This window comes from Penaeus vannamei, chromosome 11, assembly GCF_042767895.1.
Source record: "Penaeus vannamei isolate JL-2024 chromosome 11, ASM4276789v1, whole genome shotgun sequence".
Classification (NCBI taxonomy): domain Eukaryota; kingdom Metazoa; phylum Arthropoda; class Malacostraca; order Decapoda; family Penaeidae; genus Penaeus; species Penaeus vannamei.
Genome location: NC_091559.1, coordinates 11227910 through 11233689, shown reverse-complemented (window position 1 = coordinate 11233689; position 5780 = coordinate 11227910). Strand labels below are relative to the sequence as shown.

Below are 5780 nucleotides of genomic sequence, written 5' to 3'. Positions count from 1 at the left end.
GGGTCTCATCAAAATTTCAGCTTATTAGAGCTCTATATTTCTGGTATTTCTATTTTCTTACGCTTATTTAAATATTATCAGTTGCGTTATCTCTTTCATCCTAATCGTGGTTATTATGATAGGCAAGAAAGGAATGATTCATTAAAAGATCCGCAAATTTTAAATTGTGAGAAAATGGTATCAGAGATCAGGATTTTTTCTTCTTTAATAATTATTATGCATAGTTTTCTGCCGACAATATATTCTTATACATTCCCTGTGTAAATATAGCGCCACTTGGCCATGCAACTCACTGGGCTTTCTCCTGAATCTGTAATCTGCAAGTCATCGTCGTTCCACTGAGCCCTGAGTCTGATCTTCTATTCATCACGCTTCATTTAAATTTCCATTTTAGCCATGCATTGTTTTTGAACTTGTTTAGCGTGTCTTCTTTATATTTTAAAAGAGGAAAAAAACAAACTAAGTTTTGTCTTCGCCGGGACTCGAACCCGGGTCCACTGTTTCCGAGGCCGTCGTGCATCCCGTTACACCATAAAAAGTTAATGAAAAGTGACGATATTTGTGATCTTTCTTGTTCACAAACTAATGCTCGGACTTGAACTCCTCCTTTGAATGCTGCTGCGATGCTTCCATGTTTTATGGATTGGACTTGGTTTAAATCGACTTCATCCTCCTCTTTTTTTCTTTTTTTTTCTTTAGGTAGCGTATCAATGAAAAACATGGTGAAAGTATTTAGCTAATATTGTAGGGAAAACATTATTAGCCTGAATTGATAAGGAAAATATTTTAATTGTACCTATTTATAAAGTTCTCTTTTGCATAATATTCATGCACTTAAATCACGTGATTTCACAAGGCCCTTCTGAGCGCGAAAGCGAAAGACGAACAGCTTTAAGGACAGGAGGGAAAAGACAACGTAAAAGACGAGCGAAATGGCGAAGAGGAGAGAATCAGGAAAGGGGAAACAGAGGATGAATACTAAAAAGGAAGATAGAGAAAGTAAGAGGGATAGAGAAATTTAGATAGGTGGAGGAAAATAGAAAGAGAAAGGAGAAGAAAGATGTGTAGCAAATAATAATGATGAAAATGACGATGATGATGATGATGGTCAAGATGATAATAACAATAACAGTAACAGGAATATCTATACGAATATTTCGAAGAAAAGTATGGAAAGACAGAAAAAAAATATATATTATATATATCCGCTAAATCTCTCGCATGGGACGAGCATGTCGACACAATCCAAGCAAAATCCAATTTATCAAAGACATTTTTGATGTTCATCCTGTGGCTACGTCATAGCGATCGTTCCTTCAGACACACTCGGATTTGTTTTATTTCAACACATGAATGTAGATCAACGGAGCAATCAAGCATGTTTACGAAGATTCAGATGGCGAAATGGGCGAAGATATAAACGAAGGCTCTGCAACAGACGAAGCAGTCCCTCGCAGTGTCGTTGGAAGCAGCGTAGCGTTGCAAGAAGGAAACGAGGAAGGGGAAAGAGACAGGAATATTTGGGAGCAAAATATGGAGTAGAGGCACTGCAATATTTAATGGCTTTTGACAAAAAATATCTGCGAACAATATAGAGATGACATTCCTTCTTGCAACAAAAACTCTTTCTCTCTCTCTCTTTGTCTTTTCTGTCTCTCTTCTCTCTCTCTCTTCTGTCTCTCTTCTCTCTCTCTCTTCTGTCTCTCTTCTCTCTCTTCTCTCTTCTCTCTTCTCTCTCTCTCTCTCTAGATATGACAAGGCCCTTCTGAGTGGAAGAAGCGAAAGACGAGCAGCTTTAAGAAGAGAGAAAAGACGAATTTAAAAAGCGAAATAGCGAAGAGGAATGAGTCAGGTAAGAGGGTATAAAGCACAAATACTAAATAGGAAGAGAAAAAGTAATAACAAAAAAAAAAAAAAAAAAAAAATGGTATTGACATCAGCAACATCAGAAAAAGAAGCAATGAAATAGACAAAAAGGAAAAGAATAAGGCAGAAAAAAGTGAACGTTGTATTATAATGAATGACATTCAAGAAATAAAAGCTCGTATGTGGGCAACACATCATTAAACCGCCCGACCTTGATATTGCCATCGGCAGAGTCAGGGTTTCAGTTATCCCATTCATTTTCTCGGCCCCTATGATGCCTATACATACGGTCTCCTTTCCTTTATAAGGCCTTTCGTGTTCCTAAATCTCTCCAATATTTTTCATTCTTCCTGTTTTATAACTAATTTTCTTTTTTATGCAATAGCTTTATTAATTTTGAAAGATGAAACAGCAGTATCACGCGAAACAATTACACTTTAACCCAAACATTTAAAATGAACCAAAAACCATTAAACAAACGAATGCTCTGGGAAGCAGAAAGTATACTCATACAAAATGAACCAAAAGAAGATTCATAACAAGTAATCATTGGTTTTCATAGGAAAGATCTGTTTTAAGAGGAATGACGCTCTCGAAAGACAATTTGCTTTTATGATTCAGATGCTGACCAAACAACAAAGCTGACACTATAGTTGGAGTAGGAATATTCTGTCTCCCCCCCCACCCCTTTCTCTCTCTCTCTCTCTCTCTCTCTCTCTCTCTCTCTCTCTCTCTCTCTCTCTCGCTCTCTCACTCTCTCTCGCTCTCTCACTCTCTCTCGCTCTCTCTCTCTCTCTCCCTCTTTCTCTCTTTCTCTCCCCTTCCTCCCTCCCCCCCCTCTCTCCCCTCTTTCTCACTCTCTCCTCTTTCTCTCCCCCCCTCTCTCTCCCCTCTTTCTCTCTCTCTCCTCTTTCTCTTTTTCTCTCCTCCCCCCCCCCCTCTCGCTTTCTCAAATTTTACTATGATTTAAAAGAATGAATATAATAAAGGCGAGTCCACTTTCGTGATTTTTATGCGAATGTTTTTAACAATCAGAACGAATCATGGAGATAAATACATGCTTTCTGCAGTATTTGAGAGGATTTTTTTCCCGTAATAGAAAGCGAACTTTGTTTCATTAATGTAAATATATATGCACATACATATATACATGTACAAACATTAATATGATATTAATGATAGTAATAATAATTATTGTTGTTACTATTATTATTATTAACCCAAAAAATGATGAAAATGATGATATTGATTATAATGATAATAATAAAAATTATAAAATTCATGGTAATGGTGAAAATATAAATGATAATAATGATAATATAATGAATAAGACCAACAATAACAACAACAACAACAATAATAATAATAATAATAATGATAATAATGAAGATGATGATGGTGATGATGATGATGATGATGATAATACCAACTACCATAATGAAACTAATCACGATATCACTACTAATAATAATAATGATAACAGTAAAAATAATGGTAGCAAGAGCAACAACACAAATAATAGTAATATTGATAATAATACTGATAATAATAATTAAAATGATAAAAATGAAAATAATAATAATGATAATAATACTGATAATAATAATTCTGATAATAATAATGATAATAATAATAATGATAGTAATAATTATAACAATAATAATAATAATAATGATAATAATAATGATAATGATGATGATGATAATAATGATAATAATAATAATAATAATAATAATAATAATAATAATAATAATAATAATAATAATAATAATAGTAATAATAATGATAGTAATAAAAACAAAAGGAACAGCATCAACAACAATAATAATAATGGTAATAATTGTGAGAAGAAACAAATTCAAGCCATAAGCGAAGCAACAACAATAATAACGATAGTAATAATAAGAAAAAGTAACTTGAAGCCACATCCGAATAAAAGAAAAAAAAGTGGCCAGAGTGTCCCCAGGGAAGGCTCAGCAGCCGAGCTCTTCCTCCCGGACGGCTTGCGCCACCTTACGCCTCTTCGAAGGCACGCAAGCACGTACCCGAAAGCCTGACGGCTTGCGGGCACTGACACGACCAAATTGCGGTTACTATAGGTCAACCCACGGGGGAAGACGGGACGCAAGCACACAAGTCCTGTTGGGGACATGACGGAGACTCGAACCCGCGAACGCGGATTCCGAACTCCGACACTCTGACCACTGGGCCACGACTGCCCGAGTTCAAGGTCGCGATTGGGTCTATTTATATCGACAATTGACGGTGCTTCTGGGGGTGTGCTTGGCTTTGGGTTTTTTCCTTTTCATATTTAGTTTGTCACATGACGTGAAGCGATAAACAAATAACAAAAAATGTTTTGTTGGTCTACTATTACCATCATCACCACGGTCATTTTTATTTATCTTTTATCGTCACAATATACTTTTTATCATTATTATTCTGTTCATCATAAAGATATGATTGCCGTGATTCACTTGCACTAATTTCATTGTTTATCCTTTATTTCATTATTAATAGTATAAAAAATATTCCACTCATGATGATTCGGGCGCAATTACCATTAAATTATTGTTATTATTATGATTATTATTATTGCTTTCGCTGCTGTTTTTTTATCCTTGTAATTATATAATCTTTATCATAAGTACTTTTATTATTATTATTATTATTATTATTATTATTATTATTATCATTATTATTATTATTGATAATAATAATATTATTATTATTAAAGATAATTATAATAATAGTAATAATATAAATATAAATATATATATATATATATAATATTAATTTACTTATCTATTCAGCTATCTATGTATCCTTCTATCTATCTATCTATCTATCTATCTATCTATCTATCTATCTAATATATAAATATATATATATATGTTTGTCTGTCTACCTGTTTGTTTATCTGTTTATCTGTCTATCTGTCTTCCCGTCCATTTCTAGAACCGTCTATCGATTTAACTATCTATCGTTCTATGTACCAGATAGGTAGATGAAGTGAAGGATAGATAAATGGAGGGATATTGAGACAGAGAGATTGATATACGGACAAAGATAAATAGATGTGTAAGCAGAGGTAGATCGATAGAGAGGGGAAGAGAAAGACATATGGAGAGAGAAAGAATGCTTGTATTTTGCCATTCATATATGCATATACTCATACGTTTCTCACCCACCCACCCACCCACACCCACACACACACACACACACACACACACACACACACACACACACACACACACACACATACACACACACACACACACACACACACACACACACACACACACACACACACACACACACGCGCGCGCGCGCGCGCGCGCGCGCGCACGCACAAAGGTTGATGGGGCATTGCCTGAGCTAACAGTAAAATGCATTTAAATTTCTCTTGCATCTAAAAGTAAGTCTCCGTGGTGTAGTGGAAAGCACGGTCGCCTCCTACGCGACAGGCTCGGGTTCGATCCCCGATGGAGGCTAGATCGAAATACTTATCTTAGTTTGTAGTGTCATTTCATATAAAAAGACATCTTTCTCTTTGTCTCCCTCTCCCTCCCCCCCCCTTCTCTCTCTCTCTGTCTCTCTGTCTCTCTGTCTATATCCATCTATTTAGCTCCGTCTTTCTCTCCACTCTCTCTCCTCTCTCTCTCTGTCTCCCTCTCCTCTCTCTCTCTCTCTCTCTTTCTTTTTTTTCTCTCTCTATCTCCCCTCTCCTCACCCTCCCTCTCACTCTCTATCTACCTATCTATCTATCAGTCTCTCTTCTACCTCAATCTATCTGTCTATCTATCTCTAGCTAATTATCTATCTATCTCCCTCTCCCCCCCTTTCTCTCTCTCTCTTCTTCTTCTTCTTCTTCTACTCTCTCTATACATCTATCTATCTGTTTCCGTCTTTCT

The 5780-nt window shown here is 35.7% G+C and overlaps 1 non-coding gene across 1 annotated transcript; it reads left to right on the top strand.

The window, feature by feature from the left end:
- The first annotated feature begins 5288 nt into the window (after positions 1–5288).
- Positions 5289–5360, top strand: TRNAR-CCU (transfer RNA arginine (anticodon CCU)). The gene has a single exon. It is a non-coding gene; the product is annotated as a tRNA-Arg (tRNA).
- The last annotated feature ends 420 nt before the right edge of the window (positions 5361–5780 follow it).